The 17,248-nt window shown below is 49.3% G+C and overlaps 51 non-coding genes across 51 annotated transcripts; all 51 read left to right on the forward strand.

Moving 5' to 3' along the window:
- Positions 1 to 154: 154 nt before the first annotated feature.
- trnat-ugu (transfer RNA threonine (anticodon UGU)) lies at positions 155 to 229 on the forward strand. Its single transcript has one exon. It is a non-coding gene; the product is annotated as a tRNA-Thr (tRNA).
- Positions 230 to 535: 306 nt separating this feature from the next.
- trnak-cuu (transfer RNA lysine (anticodon CUU)) lies at positions 536 to 608 on the forward strand. Its single transcript has one exon. It is a non-coding gene; the product is annotated as a tRNA-Lys (tRNA).
- A 73-nt stretch (positions 609 to 681) lies between these two features.
- On the forward strand, positions 682 to 756 carry trnat-ugu (transfer RNA threonine (anticodon UGU)). Its single transcript has one exon. It is a non-coding gene; the product is annotated as a tRNA-Thr (tRNA).
- Positions 757 to 1,062: 306 nt separating this feature from the next.
- Positions 1,063 to 1,135, forward strand: trnak-cuu (transfer RNA lysine (anticodon CUU)). The gene has a single exon. It is a non-coding gene; the product is annotated as a tRNA-Lys (tRNA).
- A 73-nt stretch (positions 1,136 to 1,208) lies between these two features.
- trnat-ugu (transfer RNA threonine (anticodon UGU)) lies at positions 1,209 to 1,283 on the forward strand. The gene has a single exon. It is a non-coding gene; the product is annotated as a tRNA-Thr (tRNA).
- A 305-nt stretch (positions 1,284 to 1,588) lies between these two features.
- Positions 1,589 to 1,661, forward strand: trnak-cuu (transfer RNA lysine (anticodon CUU)). The gene has a single exon. It is a non-coding gene; the product is annotated as a tRNA-Lys (tRNA).
- Positions 1,662 to 1,734: 73 nt separating this feature from the next.
- trnat-ugu (transfer RNA threonine (anticodon UGU)) lies at positions 1,735 to 1,809 on the forward strand. The gene has a single exon. It is a non-coding gene; the product is annotated as a tRNA-Thr (tRNA).
- Positions 1,810 to 2,260: 451 nt separating this feature from the next.
- On the forward strand, positions 2,261 to 2,335 carry trnat-ugu (transfer RNA threonine (anticodon UGU)). The gene has a single exon. It is a non-coding gene; the product is annotated as a tRNA-Thr (tRNA).
- A 306-nt stretch (positions 2,336 to 2,641) lies between these two features.
- trnak-cuu (transfer RNA lysine (anticodon CUU)) lies at positions 2,642 to 2,714 on the forward strand. The gene has a single exon. It is a non-coding gene; the product is annotated as a tRNA-Lys (tRNA).
- Positions 2,715 to 2,787: 73 nt separating this feature from the next.
- Positions 2,788 to 2,862, forward strand: trnat-ugu (transfer RNA threonine (anticodon UGU)). The gene has a single exon. It is a non-coding gene; the product is annotated as a tRNA-Thr (tRNA).
- A 451-nt stretch (positions 2,863 to 3,313) lies between these two features.
- On the forward strand, positions 3,314 to 3,388 carry trnat-ugu (transfer RNA threonine (anticodon UGU)). The gene has a single exon. It is a non-coding gene; the product is annotated as a tRNA-Thr (tRNA).
- A 306-nt stretch (positions 3,389 to 3,694) lies between these two features.
- trnak-cuu (transfer RNA lysine (anticodon CUU)) lies at positions 3,695 to 3,767 on the forward strand. Its single transcript has one exon. It is a non-coding gene; the product is annotated as a tRNA-Lys (tRNA).
- A 73-nt stretch (positions 3,768 to 3,840) lies between these two features.
- trnat-ugu (transfer RNA threonine (anticodon UGU)) lies at positions 3,841 to 3,915 on the forward strand. The gene has a single exon. It is a non-coding gene; the product is annotated as a tRNA-Thr (tRNA).
- A 306-nt stretch (positions 3,916 to 4,221) lies between these two features.
- trnak-cuu (transfer RNA lysine (anticodon CUU)) lies at positions 4,222 to 4,294 on the forward strand. The gene has a single exon. It is a non-coding gene; the product is annotated as a tRNA-Lys (tRNA).
- Positions 4,295 to 4,367: 73 nt separating this feature from the next.
- Positions 4,368 to 4,442, forward strand: trnat-ugu (transfer RNA threonine (anticodon UGU)). The gene has a single exon. It is a non-coding gene; the product is annotated as a tRNA-Thr (tRNA).
- Positions 4,443 to 4,747: 305 nt separating this feature from the next.
- Positions 4,748 to 4,820, forward strand: trnak-cuu (transfer RNA lysine (anticodon CUU)). The gene has a single exon. It is a non-coding gene; the product is annotated as a tRNA-Lys (tRNA).
- A 73-nt stretch (positions 4,821 to 4,893) lies between these two features.
- Positions 4,894 to 4,968, forward strand: trnat-ugu (transfer RNA threonine (anticodon UGU)). Its single transcript has one exon. It is a non-coding gene; the product is annotated as a tRNA-Thr (tRNA).
- A 306-nt stretch (positions 4,969 to 5,274) lies between these two features.
- On the forward strand, positions 5,275 to 5,347 carry trnak-uuu (transfer RNA lysine (anticodon UUU)). The gene has a single exon. It is a non-coding gene; the product is annotated as a tRNA-Lys (tRNA).
- Positions 5,348 to 5,420: 73 nt separating this feature from the next.
- Positions 5,421 to 5,495, forward strand: trnat-ugu (transfer RNA threonine (anticodon UGU)). Its single transcript has one exon. It is a non-coding gene; the product is annotated as a tRNA-Thr (tRNA).
- An 833-nt stretch (positions 5,496 to 6,328) lies between these two features.
- trnak-cuu (transfer RNA lysine (anticodon CUU)) lies at positions 6,329 to 6,401 on the forward strand. Its single transcript has one exon. It is a non-coding gene; the product is annotated as a tRNA-Lys (tRNA).
- Positions 6,402 to 6,474: 73 nt separating this feature from the next.
- trnat-ugu (transfer RNA threonine (anticodon UGU)) lies at positions 6,475 to 6,549 on the forward strand. The gene has a single exon. It is a non-coding gene; the product is annotated as a tRNA-Thr (tRNA).
- Positions 6,550 to 6,855: 306 nt separating this feature from the next.
- Positions 6,856 to 6,928, forward strand: trnak-cuu (transfer RNA lysine (anticodon CUU)). The gene has a single exon. It is a non-coding gene; the product is annotated as a tRNA-Lys (tRNA).
- A 73-nt stretch (positions 6,929 to 7,001) lies between these two features.
- On the forward strand, positions 7,002 to 7,076 carry trnat-ugu (transfer RNA threonine (anticodon UGU)). The gene has a single exon. It is a non-coding gene; the product is annotated as a tRNA-Thr (tRNA).
- A 305-nt stretch (positions 7,077 to 7,381) lies between these two features.
- On the forward strand, positions 7,382 to 7,454 carry trnak-uuu (transfer RNA lysine (anticodon UUU)). Its single transcript has one exon. It is a non-coding gene; the product is annotated as a tRNA-Lys (tRNA).
- A 73-nt stretch (positions 7,455 to 7,527) lies between these two features.
- On the forward strand, positions 7,528 to 7,602 carry trnat-ugu (transfer RNA threonine (anticodon UGU)). The gene has a single exon. It is a non-coding gene; the product is annotated as a tRNA-Thr (tRNA).
- An 833-nt stretch (positions 7,603 to 8,435) lies between these two features.
- trnak-cuu (transfer RNA lysine (anticodon CUU)) lies at positions 8,436 to 8,508 on the forward strand. The gene has a single exon. It is a non-coding gene; the product is annotated as a tRNA-Lys (tRNA).
- A 73-nt stretch (positions 8,509 to 8,581) lies between these two features.
- On the forward strand, positions 8,582 to 8,656 carry trnat-ugu (transfer RNA threonine (anticodon UGU)). The gene has a single exon. It is a non-coding gene; the product is annotated as a tRNA-Thr (tRNA).
- Positions 8,657 to 8,961: 305 nt separating this feature from the next.
- trnak-uuu (transfer RNA lysine (anticodon UUU)) lies at positions 8,962 to 9,034 on the forward strand. The gene has a single exon. It is a non-coding gene; the product is annotated as a tRNA-Lys (tRNA).
- A 73-nt stretch (positions 9,035 to 9,107) lies between these two features.
- trnat-ugu (transfer RNA threonine (anticodon UGU)) lies at positions 9,108 to 9,182 on the forward strand. Its single transcript has one exon. It is a non-coding gene; the product is annotated as a tRNA-Thr (tRNA).
- Positions 9,183 to 10,015: 833 nt separating this feature from the next.
- trnak-cuu (transfer RNA lysine (anticodon CUU)) lies at positions 10,016 to 10,088 on the forward strand. The gene has a single exon. It is a non-coding gene; the product is annotated as a tRNA-Lys (tRNA).
- Positions 10,089 to 10,161: 73 nt separating this feature from the next.
- On the forward strand, positions 10,162 to 10,236 carry trnat-ugu (transfer RNA threonine (anticodon UGU)). The gene has a single exon. It is a non-coding gene; the product is annotated as a tRNA-Thr (tRNA).
- A 306-nt stretch (positions 10,237 to 10,542) lies between these two features.
- Positions 10,543 to 10,615, forward strand: trnak-cuu (transfer RNA lysine (anticodon CUU)). The gene has a single exon. It is a non-coding gene; the product is annotated as a tRNA-Lys (tRNA).
- Positions 10,616 to 11,069: 454 nt separating this feature from the next.
- trnak-cuu (transfer RNA lysine (anticodon CUU)) lies at positions 11,070 to 11,142 on the forward strand. The gene has a single exon. It is a non-coding gene; the product is annotated as a tRNA-Lys (tRNA).
- A 73-nt stretch (positions 11,143 to 11,215) lies between these two features.
- Positions 11,216 to 11,290, forward strand: trnat-ugu (transfer RNA threonine (anticodon UGU)). Its single transcript has one exon. It is a non-coding gene; the product is annotated as a tRNA-Thr (tRNA).
- A 306-nt stretch (positions 11,291 to 11,596) lies between these two features.
- trnak-cuu (transfer RNA lysine (anticodon CUU)) lies at positions 11,597 to 11,669 on the forward strand. The gene has a single exon. It is a non-coding gene; the product is annotated as a tRNA-Lys (tRNA).
- Positions 11,670 to 11,742: 73 nt separating this feature from the next.
- trnat-ugu (transfer RNA threonine (anticodon UGU)) lies at positions 11,743 to 11,817 on the forward strand. The gene has a single exon. It is a non-coding gene; the product is annotated as a tRNA-Thr (tRNA).
- Positions 11,818 to 12,122: 305 nt separating this feature from the next.
- Positions 12,123 to 12,195, forward strand: trnak-cuu (transfer RNA lysine (anticodon CUU)). The gene has a single exon. It is a non-coding gene; the product is annotated as a tRNA-Lys (tRNA).
- Positions 12,196 to 12,268: 73 nt separating this feature from the next.
- On the forward strand, positions 12,269 to 12,343 carry trnat-ugu (transfer RNA threonine (anticodon UGU)). Its single transcript has one exon. It is a non-coding gene; the product is annotated as a tRNA-Thr (tRNA).
- Positions 12,344 to 12,648: 305 nt separating this feature from the next.
- Positions 12,649 to 12,721, forward strand: trnak-uuu (transfer RNA lysine (anticodon UUU)). The gene has a single exon. It is a non-coding gene; the product is annotated as a tRNA-Lys (tRNA).
- Positions 12,722 to 12,794: 73 nt separating this feature from the next.
- Positions 12,795 to 12,869, forward strand: trnat-ugu (transfer RNA threonine (anticodon UGU)). Its single transcript has one exon. It is a non-coding gene; the product is annotated as a tRNA-Thr (tRNA).
- An 833-nt stretch (positions 12,870 to 13,702) lies between these two features.
- Positions 13,703 to 13,775, forward strand: trnak-cuu (transfer RNA lysine (anticodon CUU)). Its single transcript has one exon. It is a non-coding gene; the product is annotated as a tRNA-Lys (tRNA).
- Positions 13,776 to 13,848: 73 nt separating this feature from the next.
- Positions 13,849 to 13,923, forward strand: trnat-ugu (transfer RNA threonine (anticodon UGU)). The gene has a single exon. It is a non-coding gene; the product is annotated as a tRNA-Thr (tRNA).
- A 305-nt stretch (positions 13,924 to 14,228) lies between these two features.
- trnak-uuu (transfer RNA lysine (anticodon UUU)) lies at positions 14,229 to 14,301 on the forward strand. The gene has a single exon. It is a non-coding gene; the product is annotated as a tRNA-Lys (tRNA).
- Positions 14,302 to 14,374: 73 nt separating this feature from the next.
- Positions 14,375 to 14,449, forward strand: trnat-ugu (transfer RNA threonine (anticodon UGU)). The gene has a single exon. It is a non-coding gene; the product is annotated as a tRNA-Thr (tRNA).
- An 833-nt stretch (positions 14,450 to 15,282) lies between these two features.
- trnak-cuu (transfer RNA lysine (anticodon CUU)) lies at positions 15,283 to 15,355 on the forward strand. The gene has a single exon. It is a non-coding gene; the product is annotated as a tRNA-Lys (tRNA).
- A 73-nt stretch (positions 15,356 to 15,428) lies between these two features.
- On the forward strand, positions 15,429 to 15,503 carry trnat-ugu (transfer RNA threonine (anticodon UGU)). Its single transcript has one exon. It is a non-coding gene; the product is annotated as a tRNA-Thr (tRNA).
- A 306-nt stretch (positions 15,504 to 15,809) lies between these two features.
- Positions 15,810 to 15,882, forward strand: trnak-cuu (transfer RNA lysine (anticodon CUU)). Its single transcript has one exon. It is a non-coding gene; the product is annotated as a tRNA-Lys (tRNA).
- A 454-nt stretch (positions 15,883 to 16,336) lies between these two features.
- trnak-cuu (transfer RNA lysine (anticodon CUU)) lies at positions 16,337 to 16,409 on the forward strand. Its single transcript has one exon. It is a non-coding gene; the product is annotated as a tRNA-Lys (tRNA).
- A 73-nt stretch (positions 16,410 to 16,482) lies between these two features.
- Positions 16,483 to 16,557, forward strand: trnat-ugu (transfer RNA threonine (anticodon UGU)). Its single transcript has one exon. It is a non-coding gene; the product is annotated as a tRNA-Thr (tRNA).
- Positions 16,558 to 16,862: 305 nt separating this feature from the next.
- Positions 16,863 to 16,935, forward strand: trnak-cuu (transfer RNA lysine (anticodon CUU)). The gene has a single exon. It is a non-coding gene; the product is annotated as a tRNA-Lys (tRNA).
- Positions 16,936 to 17,008: 73 nt separating this feature from the next.
- Positions 17,009 to 17,083, forward strand: trnat-ugu (transfer RNA threonine (anticodon UGU)). The gene has a single exon. It is a non-coding gene; the product is annotated as a tRNA-Thr (tRNA).
- The last annotated feature ends 165 nt before the right edge of the window (positions 17,084 to 17,248 follow it).

Genomic DNA, 17,248 nt, shown 5'->3' on the forward strand with positions numbered 1-17,248 from the left:
AGCAGCAAGGCTGGCTAACTCAGTCGGTAGAGCATGAGACTCTTAATCTCAGGGTCGTGGGTTCGAGCCCCACGTTGGGCGTGTTTACATTATGGAGGCCGATCCTTCAAGCTGAGAGGCTTTGAGTAGTTGAATCAACTATTGCGCATTCAGAGGTGCTGTGGCTTAGCTGGTTGAAAGCGCCTGTCTTGTAAACAGGAGATCCTGGGTTCAACTCCCAGCAGTGCCTCACCTGTGTCTGTTTTATACAACTGGCAAATTTTTTATCTTCACCCACAGTATTGTGGATTCAGACGTTTTCCGTCACAAAGGTCCCCGACGAGAATGCCTCTGGAAGCGACATGGTAAGCCTGGATGGCACAGGGGTTAGAGCATGCCACTCTTTGTTGGTAGACTATACACCCAGCGAATTTGAAACAGTCATTTGAAACGGTGTCTGGACAAAATGTCAGCCTTGTGGACACAGGCCAAGCGTTTGAAACAATAACTGTCACAAAGGCCCTCGACCAGAATGCCTGTAGCTGCAAAGCAGTAAGCCCGGCTAGCTCAGTCGGTAGAGCATGAGACTCTTAATCTCAGGGTCGTGGGTTCGAGCCCCACGTTGGGCGTGTTTACATTATGGAGGCCGATCCTTCACGCTGAGAGGCTTCGAGTAGTTGAATCAACTATTGCCCAGTCAGAGGTGCTGTGGCTTAGCTGGTTGAAAGCGCCTGTCTTGTAAACAGGAGATCCTGGGTTCAACTCCCAGCAGCGCCTCACCTGTGTCTGTTTTATACAACTGGCACATTTCTTACCTTCACCCACAATATTGAGGATTCACACGTTTTCCGTCACAAAGGTCCCCGACGAGAATGCCTCTGGAAGCGACATGGTAAGCCTGGATGGCACAGGGGTTAGAGCATGCCACTCTTTGTTGGTAGACTATACACCCAGCGAATTTGAAACAGTCATTTGAAACAGTGTCTGGACAAAATGTCAGCCTTGTGGACACAGGCCAAGCGTTTGAAACAATAACTGCCACAAAGTTCCCCAACCAGAATGCCTGTAGCTGCAAAGCAGTAAGCCCGGCTAGCTCAGTCGGTAGAGCATGAGACTCTTAATCTCAGGGTTGTGGGTTCGAGCCCCACGTTGGGCGTGTTTACATTATGGAGGCCGATCCTTCACGCTGAGAGGCTTCGAGTAGTTGAATCAACTATTGCCCATTCAGAGGTGCTGTGGCTTAGCTGGTTGAAAGCGCCTGTCTTGTAAACAGGAGATCCTGGGTTCAACTCCCAGCAGCGCCTCACCTGTGTTTGTTTTATACAACTGGCACATTTTTTATCTTCACCCACAATATTGTGGATTCAGGCGTTTTCCGTCACAAAGGACCCGACGAGAATGCCTCTGGAAGCGACATGGTAAGCCTGGATGGCACAGGGGTTAGAGCATGCCACTCTTTGTTGGTAGACTATACACCCAGCGAATTTGAAACAGTCATTTGAAACAGTGTCTGGACAAAATGTCAGCCTTGTGGACACAGGCCAAGCGTTTGAAACATTAACTGCCACAAAGTTCCCCAACCAGAATGCCTGTTGCTGCAAAGCAGTAAGCCCGGCTAGCTCAGTCGGTAGAGCATGAGACTCTTAATCTCAGGGTCGTGGGTTCGAGCCCCACGTTGGGCGTGTTTACATTATGGAGGCCGATCCTTCACGCTGAGAGGCTTCGAGTAGTTGAATCAACTATTTCCCATTCAGAGGTGCTGTGGCTTAGCTGGTTGAAAGTGCCTGTCTTGTAAACAGGAGATCCTGGGTTCAACTCCCAGCAGCGCCTCACCTGTGTCTGTTTTATACAACTGGCACATTTTTTATCTTCACCCACAATATTGTGGATTCACACGTTTTCCGTCACAAAGGACCCGACGAGAATGCCTCTGGAAGCGACATGGTAAGCCTGGATAGCACAGGAGTTAGAGCATGCCACTCTTTGTTGGTAGACTATACACCCAGCGAATTTGAAACAGTCATTTGAAACGGTGTCCAGACAAAATGTCAGCCTTGTGGACACAGGCCAAGCATTTGAAACAATAACTGCCACAAAGGTCCCCGACAAGAATGCCTGTACCTTCAAAGCAGCAAGGCTGGCTAACTCAGTCGGTAGAGCATGAGACTCTTAATCTCAGGGTCGTGGGTTCGAGCCCCACGTTGGGCGTGTTTACATTATGGAGGCCGATCCTTCACGCTGAGAGGCTTTGAGTAGTTGAATCAACTATTGCGCATTCAGAGGTGCTGTGGCTTAGCTGGTTGAAAGCGCCTGTCTTGTAAACAGGAGATCCTGGGTTCAACTCCCAGCAGTGCCTCACCTGTGTCTGTTTTATACAACTGGCAAATTTTTTATCTTCACCCACAATATTGTGGATTCAGACGTTTTCCGTCACAAAGGTCCCCGACGAGAATGCCTCTGGAAGCGACATGGTAAGCCTGGATGGCACAGGGGTTAGAGCATGCCACTCTTTGTTGGTAGACTATACACCCAGCGAATTTGAAACAGTCATTTGAAACGGTGTCTGGACAAAATGTCAGCCTTGTGGACACAGGCCAAGCGTTTGAAACAATAACTGTCACAAAGGCCCTCGACCAGAATGCCTGTAGCTGCAAAGCAGTAAGCCCGGCTAGCTCAGTCGGTAGAGCATGAGACTCTTAATCTCAGGGTCGTGGGTTCGAGCCCCACGTTGGGCGTGTTTACATTATGGAGGCCGATCCTTCACGCTGAGAGGCTTCGAGTAGTTGAATCAACTATTGCCCAGTCAGAGGTGCTGTGGCTTAGCTGGTTGAAAGCGCCTGTCTTGTAAACAGGAGATCCTGGGTTCAACTCCCAGCAGCGCCTCACCTGTGTCTGTTTTATACAACTGGCACATTTTTTATCTTCACCCACAATATTGTGGATTCACACGTTTTCCGTCACAAAGGACCCGACGAGAATGCCTCTGGAAGCGACATGGTAAGCCTGGATAGCACAGGAGTTAGAGCATGCCACTCTTTGTTGGTAGACTATACACCCAGCGAATTTGAAACAGTCATTTGAAACGGTGTCCAGACAAAATGTCAGCCTTGTGGACACAGGCCAAGCATTTGAAACAATAACTGCCACAAAGGTCCCCGACAAGAATGCCTGTACCTTCAAAGCAGCAAGGCTGGCTAACTCAGTCGGTAGAGCATGAGACTCTTAATCTCAGGGTCGTGGGTTCGAGCCCCACGTTGGGCGTGTTTACATTATGGAGGCCGATCCTTCACGCTGAGAGGCTTTGAGTAGTTGAATCAACTATTGCGCATTCAGAGGTGCTGTGGCTTAGCTGGTTGAAAGCGCCTGTCTTGTAAACAGGAGATCCTGGGTTCAACTCCCAGCAGTGCCTCACCTGTGTCTGTTTTATACAACTGGCAAATTTTTTATCTTCACCCACAATATTGTGGATTCAGACGTTTTCCGTCACAAAGGTCCCCGACGAGAATGCCTCTGGAAGCGACATGGTAAGCCTGGATGGCACAGGGGTTAGAGCATGCCACTCTTTGTTGGTAGACTATACACCCAGCGAATTTGAAACAGTCATTTGAAACGGTGTCTGGACAAAATGTCAGCCTTGTGGACACAGGCCAAGCGTTTGAAACAATAACTGTCACAAAGGCCCTCGACCAGAATGCCTGTAGCTGCAAAGCAGTAAGCCCGGCTAGCTCAGTCGGTAGAGCATGAGACTCTTAATCTCAGGGTCGTGGGTTCGAGCCCCACGTTGGGCGTGTTTACATTATGGAGGCCGATCCTTCACGCTGAGAGGCTTCGAGTAGTTGAATCAACTATTGCCCAGTCAGAGGTGCTGTGGCTTAGCTGGTTGAAAGCGCCTGTCTTGTAAACAGGAGATCCTGGGTTCAACTCCCAGCAGCGCCTCACCTGTGTCTGTTTTATACAACTGGCACATTTCTTACCTTCACCCACAATATTGAGGATTCACACGTTTTCCGTCACAAAGGTCCCCGACGAGAATGCCTCTGGAAGCGACATGGTAAGCCTGGATGGCACAGGGGTTAGAGCATGCCACTCTTTGTTGGTAGACTATACACCCAGCGAATTTGAAACAGTCATTTGAAACAGTGTCTGGACAAAATGTCAGCCTTGTGGACACAGGCCAAGCGTTTGAAACAATAACTGCCACAAAGTTCCCCAACCAGAATGCCTGTAGCTGCAAAGCAGTAAGCCCGGCTAGCTCAGTCGGTAGAGCATGAGACTCTTAATCTCAGGGTTGTGGGTTCGAGCCCCACGTTGGGCGTGTTTACATTATGGAGGCCGATCCTTCACGCTGAGAGGCTTCGAGTAGTTGAATCAACTATTGCCCATTCAGAGGTGCTGTGGCTTAGCTGGTTGAAAGCGCCTGTCTTGTAAACAGGAGATCCTGGGTTCAACTCCCAGCAGCGCCTCACCTGTGTTTGTTTTATACAACTGGCACATTTTTTATCTTCACCCACAATATTGTGGATTCAGGCGTTTTCCGTCACAAAGGACCCGACGAGAATGCCTCTGGAAGCGACATGGTAAGCCTGGATGGCACAGGGGTTAGAGCATGCCACTCTTTGTTGGTAGACTATACACCCAGCGAATTTGAAACAGTCATTTGAAACAGTGTCTGGACAAAATGTCAGCCTTGTGGACACAGGCCAAGCGTTTGAAACATTAACTGCCACAAAGTTCCCCAACCAGAATGCCTGTTGCTGCAAAGCAGTAAGCCCGGCTAGCTCAGTCGGTAGAGCATGAGACTCTTAATCTCAGGGTCGTGGGTTCGAGCCCCACGTTGGGCGTGTTTACATTATGGAGGCCGATCCTTCACGCTGAGAGGCTTCGAGTAGTTGAATCAACTATTGCCCAGTCAGAGGTGCTGTGGCTTAGCTGGTTGAAAGCGCCTGTCTTGTAAACAGGAGATCCTGGGTTCAACTCCCAGCAGCGCCTCACCTGTGTCTGTTTTATACGACTGGCACATTTCTTACCTTCACCCACAATATTGTGGATTCACACGTTTTCCGTCACAAAGGTCCCCGACGAGAATGCCTCTGGAAGCGACATGGTAAGCCTGGATGGCACAGGGGTTAGAGCATGCCACTCTTTGTTGGTAGACTATACACCCAGCGAATTTGAAACAGTCATTTGAAACAGTGTCTGGACAAAATGTCAGCCTTGTGGACACAGGCCAAGCGTTTGAAACAATAACTGCCACAAAGGTCCCCGACCAGAATGCCTGTAGCTGCAAAGCAGTAAGCCCGGCTAGTTCAGTTGGTAGAGCATGAGACTTTTAATCTCGGGGTCGTGGGTTCGAGCCCTACGTTGGGCGTGTTTTCATTATGGAGGCCGATCCTTGACGTTGAGAGCCTTCAAGTAGTTGAATCAACTATTGCCCATTCAGAGGTGCTGTGGCTTAGCTGGTTGAAAGCGCCTGTCTTGTAAACAGGAGATCCTGGGTTCAACTCCCAGCAGCGCCTCACCTGTGTCTGTTTTATACAACTGGCACATTTCTTACCTTCACCCACAATATTGTGGATTCACACGTTTTCCGTCACGAAGGTCCCCGACGAGAATGCCTCTGGAAGCGACATGGTAAGCCTGGATGGCACAGGGGTTAGAGCATGCCACTCTTTGTTGGTAGACTATACACCCAGCGAATTTGAAACAGTCATTTGAAACAGTGTCTGGACAAAATGTCAGCCTTGTGGACACAGGCCAAGCGTTTGAAACAATAACTGCCACAAAGGTCCCCGACAAGAATGCCTGTACCTTCAAAGCAGCAAGCCTGGCTATCTCAGTCGTTAGAGCATGAGACTCTTTATCTCAGGGTCGTGGGTTCGAGCCCCACGTTGAGCGTGTTTACATCATGGAGGCTGATCCTTCACGCTGAGAGGTTTCAAGTAATTGAATCAACTATTGCCCATTCAGAGGTGCTGTGGTTTAGCTGGTTTAAAGTGCCTGTCTTGTAAACAGGAGATCCTGGGTTAAACTCCCACCAGCGCCTCACCTGTGTCTGTTTTATACAACTGGCACATTTTTTATCTTCACCCACAATATTGTGGATTCAGACGTTTTCCGTCACAAAGGTCCCCGACGAGAATGCCTCTGGAAGCGACATGGTAAGCCCGGATAGCACAGGGGTTAGAGCATGCCACTCTTTGTTGGTAGACTATACACCCAGCGAATTTGAAACAGTCATTTGAAACGGTGTCCGGACAAAATGTCATCCTTGTGGACACAGGCCAAGCGTTTGAAACAATAACTGCCACAAAGGTCCCCGACCAGAATGCCTGTAGCTGCAAAGCAGTAAGCCCGGCTAGTTCAGTTGGTAGAGCATGAGACTCTTAATCTCAGGGTCGTGGGTTCGAGCCCCACGTTGGGCGTGTTTACATTATGGAGGCTGATCCTTCACGCTGAGAGGCTTCGAGTAGTTGAATCAACTATTGCCCAGTCAGAGGTGCTGTGGCTTAGCTGGTTGAAAGCGCCTGTCTTGTAAACAGGAGATCCTGGGTTCAACTCCCAGCAGCGCCTCACCTGTGTCTGTTTTATACAACTGGCACATTTCTTACCTTCACCCACAATATTGAGGATTCACACGTTTTCCGTCACAAAGGTCCCCGACGAGAATGCCTCTGGAAGCGACATGGTAAGCCTGGATGGCACAGGGGTTAGAGCATGCCACTCTTTGTTGGTAGACTATACACCCAGCGAATTTGAAACAGTCATTTGAAACAGTGTCTGGACAAAATGTCAGCCTTGTGGACACAGGCCAAGCGTTTGAAACATTAACTGCCACAAAGTTCCCCAACCAGAATGCCTGTAGCTGCAAAGCAGTAAGCCCGGCTAGCTCAGTCGGTAGAGCATGAGACTCTTAATCTCAGGGTCGTGGGTTCGAGCCCCACGTTGGGCGTGTTTACATTATGGAGGCCGATCCTTCACGCTGAGAGGCTTCGAGTAGTTGAATCAACTATTGCCCATTCAGAGGTGCTGTGGCTTAGCTGGTTGAAAGCGCCTGTCTTGTAAACAGGAGATCCTGGGTTCAACTCCCAGCAGCGCCTCACCTGTGTCTGTTTTATACAACTGGCACATTTTTTATCTTCACCCACAATATTGTGGATTCAGGCGTTTTCCGTCACAAAGGACCCGACGAGAATGCCTCTGGAAGCGACATGGTAAGCCTGGATGGCACAGGGGTTAGAGCATGCCACTCTTTGTTGGTAGACTATACACCCAGCGAATTTGAAACAGTCATTTGAAACGGTGTCCGGACAAAATGTCATCCTTGTGGACACAGGCCAAGCGTTTGAAACAATAACTGCCACAAAGGTCCCCGACCAGAATGCCTGTAGCTGCAAAGCAGTAAGCCCGGCTAGTTCAGTTGGTAGAGCATGAGACTTTTAATCTCGGGGTCGTGGGTTCGAGGCCTACGTTGGGCGTGTTTTCATTATGGAGGCCGATCCTTGACGTTGAGAGGCTTCAAGTAGTTGAATCAACTATTGCCCATTCAGAGGTGCTGTGGCTTAGCTGGTTGAAAGCGCCTGTCTTGTAAACAGGAGATCCTGGGTTCAACTCCCAGCAGCGCCTCACCTGTGTCTGTTTTATACAACTGGCACATTTCTTACCTTCACCCACAATATTGTGGATTCACACGTTTTCCGTCACGAAGGTCCCCGACGAGAATGCCTCTGGAAGCGACATGGTAAGCCTGGATGGCACAGGGGTTAGAGCATGCCACTCTTTGTTGGTAGACTATACACCCAGCGAATTTGAAACAGTCATTTGAAACAGTGTCTGGACAAAATGTCAGCCTTGTGGACACAGGCCAAGCGTTTGAAACAATAACTGCCACAAAGGTCCCCGACAAGAATGCCTGTACCTTCAAAGCAGCAAGCCTGGCTATCTCAGTCGTTAGAGCATGAGACTCTTTATCTCAGGGTCGTGGGTTCGAGCCCCACGTTGAGCGTGTTTACATCATGGAGGCTGATCCTTCACGCTGAGAGGTTTCAAGTAATTGAATCAACTATTGCCCATTCAGAGGTGCTGTGGTTTAGCTGGTTTAAAGTGCCTGTCTTGTAAACAGGAGATCCTGGGTTAAACTCCCACCAGCGCCTCACCTGTGTCTGTTTTATACAACTGGCACATTTTTTATCTTCACCCACAATATTGTGGATTCAGACGTTTTCCGTCACAAAGGTCCCCGACGAGAATGCCTCTGGAAGCGACATGGTAAGCCCGGATAGCACAGGGGTTAGAGCATGCCACTCTTTGTTGGTAGACTATACACCCAGCGAATTTGAAACAGTCATTTGAAACGGTGTCCGGACAAAATGTCATCCTTGTGGACACAGGCCAAGCGTTTGAAACAATAACTGCCACAAAGGTCCCCGACCAGAATGCCTGTAGCTGCAAAGCAGTAAGCCCGGCTAGTTCAGTTAGTAGAGCATGAGACTCTTAATCTCAGGGTCGTGGGTTCGAGCCCCACGTTGGGCGTGTTTACATTATGGAGGCCGATCCTTCACGCTGAGAGGCTTCGAGTAGTTGAATCAACTATTGCCCAGTCAGAGGTGCTGTGGCTTAGCTGGTTGAAAGCGCCTGTCTTGTAAACAGGAGATCCTGGGTTCAACTCCCAGCAGCGCCTCACCTGTGTCTGTTTTATACAACTGGCACATTTTTTATCTTCACCCACAATATTGTGGATTCAGGCGTTTTCCGTCACAAAGGACCCGACGAGAATGCCTCTGGAAGCGACATGGTAAGCCTGGATGGCACAGGGGTTAGAGCATGCCACTCTTTGTTGGTAGACTATACACCCAGCGAATTTGAAACAGTCATTTGAAACGGTGTCCGGACAAAATGTCATCCTTGTGGACACAGGCCAAGCGTTTGAAACAATAACTGCCACAAAGGTCCCCGACCAGAATGCCTGTAGCTGCAAAGCAGTAAGCCCGGCTAGTTCAGTCGGTAGAGCATGAGACTTTTAATCTCGGGGTCGTGGGTTCGAGGCCTACGTTGGGCGTGTTTTCATTATGGAGGCCGATCCTTGACGTTGAGAGGCTTCAAGTAGTTGAATCAACTATTGCCCATTCAGAGGTGCTGTGGCTTAGCTGGTTGAAAGCGCCTGTCTTGTAAACAGGAGATCCTGGGTTCAACTCCCAGCAGCGCCTCACCTGTGTCTGTTTTATACAACTGGCACATTTCTTACCTTCACCCACAATATTGTGGATTCACACGTTTTCCGTCACGAAGGTCCCCGACGAGAATGCCTCTGGAAGCGACATGGTAAGCCTGGATGGCACAGGGGTTAGAGCATGCCACTCTTTGTTGGTAGACTATACACCCAGCGAATTTGAAACAGTCATTTGAAACAGTGTCTGGACAAAATGTCAGCCTTGTGGACACAGGCCAAGCGTTTGAAACAATAACTGCCACAAAGGTCCCCGACAAGAATGCCTGTACCTTCAAAGCAGCAAGCCTGGCTATCTCAGTCGTTAGAGCATGAGACTCTTTATCTCAGGGTCGTGGGTTCGAGCCCCACGTTGAGCGTGTTTACATCATGGAGGCTGATCCTTCACGCTGAGAGGTTTCAAGTAATTGAATCAACTATTGCCCATTCAGAGGTGCTGTGGTTTAGCTGGTTTAAAGTGCCTGTCTTGTAAACAGGAGATCCTGGGTTAAACTCCCACCAGCGCCTCACCTGTGTCTGTTTTATACAACTGGCACATTTTTTATCTTCACCCACAATATTGTGGATTCAGACGTTTTCCGTCACAAAGGTCCCCGACGAGAATGCCTCTGGAAGTGACATGGTAAGCCCGGATAGCACAGGGGTTAGAGCATGCCACTCTTTGTTGGTAGACTATACACCCAGCGAATTTGAAACAGTCATTTGAAACGGTGTCCGGACAAAATGTCATCCTTGTGGACACAGGCCAAGCGTTTGAAACAATAACTGCCACAAAGGTCCCCGACCAGAATGCCTGTAGCTGCAAAGCAGTAAGCCCGGCTAGTTCAGTTAGTAGAGCATGAGACTCTTAATCTCAGGGTCGTGGGTTCGAGCCCCACGTTGGGCGTGTTTACATTATGGAGGCCGATCCTTCACGCTGAGAGGCTTCGAGTAGTTGAATCAACTATTGCCCAGTCAGAGGTGCTGTGGCTTAGCTGGTTGAAAGCGCCTGTCTTGTAAACAGGAGATCCTGGGTTCAACTCCCAGCAGCGCCTCACCTGTGTCTGTTTTATACAACTGGCACATTTCTTACCTTCACCCACAATATTGAGGATTCACACGTTTTCCGTCACAAAGGTCCCCGACGAGAATGCCTCTGGAAGCGACATGGTAAGCCTGGATGGCACAGGGGTTAGAGCATGCCACTCTTTGTTGGTAGACTATACACCCAGCGAATTTGAAACAGTCATTTGAAACAGTGTCTGGACAAAATGTCAGCCTTGTGGACACAGGCCAAGCGTTTGAAACATTAACTGCCACAAAGTTCCCCAACCAGAATGCCTGTAGCTGCAAAGCAGTAAGCCCGGCTAGCTCAGTCGGTAGAGCATGAGACTCTTAATCTCAGGGTCGTGGGTTAGAGCCCCACGTTGGGCGTGTTTACATCATGGAGGCTGATCCTTCACGCTGAGAGGTTTCAAGTAATTGAATCAACTATTGCCCATTCAGAGGTGCTGTGGTTTAGCTGGTTTAAAGTGCCTGTCTTGTAAACAGGAGATCCTGGGTTAAACTCCCACCAGCGCCTCACCTGTGTCTGTTTTATACAACTGGCACATTTTTTATCTTCACCCACAATATTGTGGATTCAGACGTTTTCCGTCACAAAGGTCCCCGACGAGAATGCCTCTGGAAGCGACATGGTAAGCCCGGATAGCACAGGGGTTAGAGCATGCCACTCTTTGTTGGTAGACTATACACCCAGCGAATTTGAAACAGTCATTTGAAACGGTGTCCGGACAAAATGTCATCCTTGTGGACACAGGCCAAGCGTTTGAAACAATAACTGCCACAAAGGTCCCCGACCAGAATGCCTGTAGCTGCAAAGCAGTAAGCCCGGCTAGTTCAGTTGGTAGAGCATGAGACTCTTAATCTCAGGGTCGTGGGTTCGAGCCCCACGTTGGGCGTGTTTACATTATGGAGGCCGATCCTTCACGCTGAGAGGCTTCGAGTAGTTGAATCAACTATTGCCCAGTCAGAGGTGCTGTGGCTTAGCTGGTTGAAAGCGCCTGTCTTGTAAACAGGAGATCCTGGGTTCAACTCCCAGCAGCGCCTCACCTGTGTCTGTTTTATACAACTGGCACATTTCTTACCTTCACCCACAATATTGAGGATTCACACGTTTTCCGTCACAAAGGTCCCCGACGAGAATGCCTCTGGAAGCGACATGGTAAGCCTGGATGGCACAGGGGTTAGAGCATGCCACTCTTTGTTGGTAGACTATACACCCAGCGAATTTGAAACAGTCATTTGAAACAGTGTCTGGACAAAATGTCAGCCTTGTGGACACAGGCCAAGCGTTTGAAACATTAACTGCCACAAAGTTCCCCAACCAGAATGCCTGTAGCTGCAAAGCAGTAAGCCCGGCTAGCTCAGTCGGTAGAGCATGAGACTCTTAATCTCAGGGTCGTGGGTTCGAGCCCCACGTTGGGCGTCTTTACATTATGGAGGCCGATCCTTCACGCTGAGAGGCTTCGAGTAGTTGAATCAACTATTGCCCATTCAGAGGTGCTGTGGCTTAGCTGGTTGAAAGCGCCTGTCTTGTAAACAGGAGATCCTGGGTTCAACTCCCAGCAGCGCCTCACCTGTGTTTGTTTTATACAACTGGCACATTTTTTATCTTCACCCACAATATTGTGGATTCAGGCGTTTTCCGTCACAAAGGACCAGACGAGAATGCCTCTGGAAGCGACATGGTAAGCCTGGATGGCACAGGGGTTAGAGCATGCCACTCTTTGTTGGTAGACTATACACCCAGCGAATTTGAAACAGTCATTTGAAACAGTGTCTGGACAAAATGTCAGCCTTGTGGACACAGGCCAAGCGTTTGAAACATTAACTGCCACAAAGTTCCCCAACCAGAATGCCTGTAGCTGCAAAGCAGTAAGCCCGGCTAGCTCAGTCGGTAGAGCATGAGACTCTTAATCTCAGGGTCGTGGGTTCGAGCCCCACGTTGGGCGTCTTTACATTATGGAGGCCGATCCTTCACGCTGAGAGGCTTCGAGTAGTTGAATCAACTATTGCCCATTCAGAGGTGCTGTGGCTTAGCTGGTTGAAAGCGCCTGTCTTGTAAACAGGAGATCCTGGGTTCAACTCCCAGCAGCGCCTCACCTGTGTCTGTTTTATACAACTGGCACATTTTTTATCTTCACCCACAATATTGTGGATTCAGGCGTTTTCCGTCACAAAGGACCCGACGAGAATGCCTCTGGAAGCGACATGGTAAGCCTGGATGGCACAGGGGTTAGAGCATGCCACTCTTTGTTGGTAGACTATACACCCAGCGAATTTGAAACAGTCATTTGAAACGGTGTCCGGACAAAATGTCATCCTTGTGGACACAGGCCAAGCGTTTGAAACAATAACTGCCACAAAGGTCCCCGACCAGAATGCCTGTAGCTGCAAAGCAGTAAGCCCGGCTAGTTCAGTTGGTAGAGCATGAGACTTTTAATCTCGGGGTCGTGGGTTCGAGGCCTACGTTGGGCGTGTTTTCATTATGGAGGCCGATCCTTGACGTTGAGAGGCTTCAAGTAGTTGAATCAACTATTGCCCATTCAGAGGTGCTGTGGCTTAGCTGGTTGAAAGCGCCTGTCTTGTAAACAGGAGATCCTGGGTTCAACTCCCAGCAGCGCCTCACCTGTGTCTGTTTTATACAACTGGCACATTTCTTACCTTCACCCACAATATTGTGGATTCACACGTTTTCCGTCACGAAGGTCCCCGACGAGAATGCCTCTGGAAGCGACATGGTAAGCCTGGATGGCACAGGGGTTAGAGCATGCCACTCTTTGTTGGTAGACTATACACCCAGCGAATTTGAAACAGTCATTTGAAACAGTGTCTGGACAAAATGTCAGCCTTGTGGACACAGGCCAAGCGTTTGAAACAATAACTGCCACAAAGGTCCCCGACAAGAATGCCTGTACCTTCAAAGCAGCAAGCCTGGCTATCTCAGTCGTTAGAGCATGAGACTCTTTATCTCAGGGTCGTGGGTTCGAGCCCCACGTTGAGCGTGTTTACATCATGGAGGCTGATCCTTCACGCTGAGAGGTTTCAAGTAATTGAATCAACTATTGCCCATTCAGAGGTGCTGTGGTTTAGCTGGTTTAAAGTGCCTGTCTTGTAAACAGGAGATCCTGGGTTAAACTCCCACCAGCGCCTCACCTGTGTCTGTTTTATACAACTGGCACATTTTTTATCTTCACCCACAATATTGTGGATTCAGACGTTTTCCGTCACAAAGGTCCCCGACGAGAATGCCTCTGGAAGCGACATGGTAAGCCCGGATAGCACAGGGGTTAGAGCATGCCACTCTTTGTTGGTAGACTATACACCCAGCGAATTTGAAACAGTCATTTGAAACGGTGTCCGGACAAAATGTCATCCTTGTGGACACAGGCCAAGCGTTTGAAACAATAACTGCCACAAAGGTCCCCGACCAGAATGCCTGTAGCTGCAAAGCAGTAAGCCCGGCTAGTTCAGTTAGTAGAGCATGAGACTCTTAATCTCAGGGTCGTGGGTTCGAGCCCCACGTTGGGCGTGTTTACATTATGGAGGCCGATCCTTCACGCTGAGAGGCTTCGAGTAGTTGAATCAACTATTGCCCAGTCAGAGGTGCTGTGGCTTAGCTGGTTGAAAGCGCCTGTCTTGTAAACAGGAGATCCTGGGTTCAACTCCCAGCAGCGCCTCACCTGTGTCTGTTTTATACAACTGGCACATTTTTTATCTTCACCCACAATATTGTGGATTCAGGCGTTTTCCGTCACAAAGGACCCGACGAGAATGCCTCTGGAAGCGACATGGTAAGCCTGGATGGCACAGGGGTTAGAGCATGCCACTCTTTGTTGGTAGACTATACACCCAGCGAATTTGAAACAGTCATTTGAAACGGTGTCCGGACAAAATGTCATCCTTGTGGACACAGGCCAAGCGTTTGAAACAATAACTGCCACAAAGGTCCCCGACCAGAATGCCTGTAGCTGCAAAGCAGTAAGCCCGGCTAGTTCAGTTGGTAGAGCATGAGACTTTTAATCTCGGGGTCGTGGGTTCGAGGCCTACGTTGGGCGTGTTTTCATTATGGAGGCCGATCCTTGACGTTGAGAGGCTTCAAGTAGTTGAATCAACTATTGCCCATTCAGAGGTGCTGTGGCTTAGCTGGTTGAAAGCGCCTGTCTTGTAAACAGGAGATCCTGGGTTCAACTCCCAGCAGCGCCTCACCTGTGTCTGTTTTATACAACTGGCACATTTCTTACCTTCACCCACAATATTGTGGATTCACACGTTTTCCGTCACGAAGGTCCCCGACGAGAATGCCTCTGGAAGCGACATGGTAAGCCTGGATGGCACAGGGGTTAGAGCATGCCACTCTTTGTTGGTAGACTATACACCCAGCGAATTTGAAACAGTCATTTGAAACAGTGTCTGGACAAAATGTCAGCCTTGTGGACACAGGCCAAGCGTTTGAAACAATAACTGCCACAAAGGTCCCCGACAAGAATGCCTGTACCTTCAAAGCAGCAAGCCTGGCTATCTCAGTCGTTAGAGCATGAGACTCTTTATCTCAGGGTCGTGGGTTCGAGCCCCACGTTGAGCGTGTTTACATCATGGAGGCTGATCCTTCACGCTGAGAGGTTTCAAGTAATTGAATCAACTATTGCCCATTCAGAGGTGCTGTGGTTTAGCTGGTTTAAAGTGCCTGTCTTGTAAACAGGAGATCCTGGGTTAAACTCCCACCAGCGCCTCACCTGTGTCTGTTTTATACAACTGGCACATTTTTTATCTTCACCCACAATATTGTGGATTCAGACGTTTTCCGTCACAAAGGTCCCCGACGAGAATGCCTCTGGAAGCGACATGGTAAGCCCGGATAGCACAGGGGTTAGAGCATGCCACTCTTTGTTGGTAGACTATACACCCAGCGAATTTGAAACAGTCATTTGAAACGGTGTCCGGACAAAATGTCATCCTTGTGGACACAGGCCAAGCGTTTGAAACAATAACTGCCACAAAGGTCCCCGACCAGAATGCCTGTAGCTGCAAAGCAGTAAGCCCGGCTAGTTCAGTTAGTAGAGCATGAGACTCTTAATCTCAGGGTCGTGGGTTCGAGCCCCACGTTGGGCGTGTTTACATTATGGAGGCCGATCCTTCACGCTGAGAGGCTTCGAGTAGTTGAATCAACTATTGCCCAGTCAGAGGTGCTGTGGCTTAGCTGGTTGAAAGCGCCTGTCTTGTAAACAGGAGATCCTGGGTTCAACTCCCAGCAGCGCCTCACCTGTGTCTGTTTTATACAACTGGCACATTTCTTACCTTCACCCACAATATTGAGGATTCACACGTTTTCCGTCACAAAGGTCCCCGACGAGAATGCCTCTGGAAGCGACATGGTAAGCCTGGATGGCACAGGGGTTAGAGCATGCCACTCTTTGTTGGTAGACTATACACCCAGCGAATTTGAAACAGTCATTTGAAACAGTGTCTGGACAAAATGTCAGCCTTGTGGACACAGGCCAAGCGTTTGAAACATTAACTGCCACAAAGTTCCCCAACCAGAATGCCTGTAGCTGCAAAGCAGTAAGCCCGGCTAGCTCAGTCGGTAGAGCATGAGACTCTTAATCTCAGGGTCGTGGGTTAGAGCCCCACGTTGGGCGTGTTTACATCATGGAGGCTGATCCTTCACGCTGAGAGGTTTCAAGTAATTGAATCAACTATTGCCCATTCAGAGGTGCTGTGGTTTAGCTGGTTTAAAGTGCCTGTCTTGTAAACAGGAGATCCTGGGTTAAACTCCCACCAGCGCCTCACCTGTGTCTGTTTTATACAACTGGCACATTTTTTATCTTCACCCACAATATTGTGGATTCAGACGTTTTCCGTCACAAAGGTCCCCGACGAGAATGCCTCTGGAAGCGACATGGTAAGCCCGGATAGCACAGGGGTTAGAGCATGCCACTCTTTGTTGGTAGACTATACACCCAGCGAATTTGAAACAGTCATTTGAAACGGTGTCCGGACAAAATGTCATCCTTGTGGACACAGGCCAAGCGTTTGAAACAATAACTGCCACAAAGGTCCCCGACCAGAATGCCTGTAGCTGCAAAGCAGTAAGCCCGGCTAGTTCAGTTGGTAGAGCATGAGACTCTTAATCTCAGGGTCGTGGGTTCGAGCCCCACGTTGGGCGTGTTTACATTATGGAGGCCGATCCTTCACGCTGAGAGGCTTCGAGTAGTTGAATCAACTATTGCCCAGTCAGAGGTGCTGTGGCTTAGCTGGTTGAAAGCGCCTGTCTTGTAAACAGGAGATCCTGGGTTCAACTCCCAGCAGCGCCTCACCTGTGTTTGTTTTATACAACTGGCACATTTTTTATCTTCACCCACAATATTGTGGATTCAGGCGTTTTCCGTCACAAAGGACCAGACGAGAATGCCTCTGGAAGCGACATGGTAAGCCTGGATGGCACAGGGGTTAGAGCATGCCACTCTTTGTTGGTAGACTATACACCCAGCGAATTTGAAACAGTCATTTGAAACAGTGTCTGGACAAAATGTCAGCCTTGTGGACACAGGCCAAGCGTTTGAAACATTAACTGCCACAAAGTTCCCCAACCAGAATGCCTGTAGCTGCAAAGCAGTAAGCCCGGCTAGCTCAGTCGGTAGAGCATGAGACTCTTAATCTCAGGGTCGTGGGTTCGAGCCCCACGTTGGGCGTGTTTACATTATGGAGGCCGATCCTTCACGCTGAGAGGCTTCGAGTAGTTGAATCAACTATTGCCCATTCAGAGGTGCTGTGGCTTAGCTGGTTGAAAGCGCCTGTCTTGTAAACAGGAGATCCTGGGTTCAACTCCCAGCAGCGCCTCACCTGTGTCTGTTTTATACAACTGGCACATTTTTTATCTTCACCCACAATATTGTGGATTCAGGCGTTTTCCGTCACAAAGGACCCGACGAGAATGCCTCTGGAAGCGACATGGTAAGCCTGGATGGCACAGGGGTTAGAGCATGCCACTCTTTGTTGGTAGAC

Source organism: Hypomesus nipponensis, chromosome 18 (assembly GCF_054491055.1).
Source record: "Hypomesus nipponensis isolate SF chromosome 18, ASM5449105v1, whole genome shotgun sequence".
Lineage (NCBI taxonomy): Eukaryota > Metazoa > Chordata > Actinopteri > Osmeriformes > Osmeridae > Hypomesus > Hypomesus nipponensis.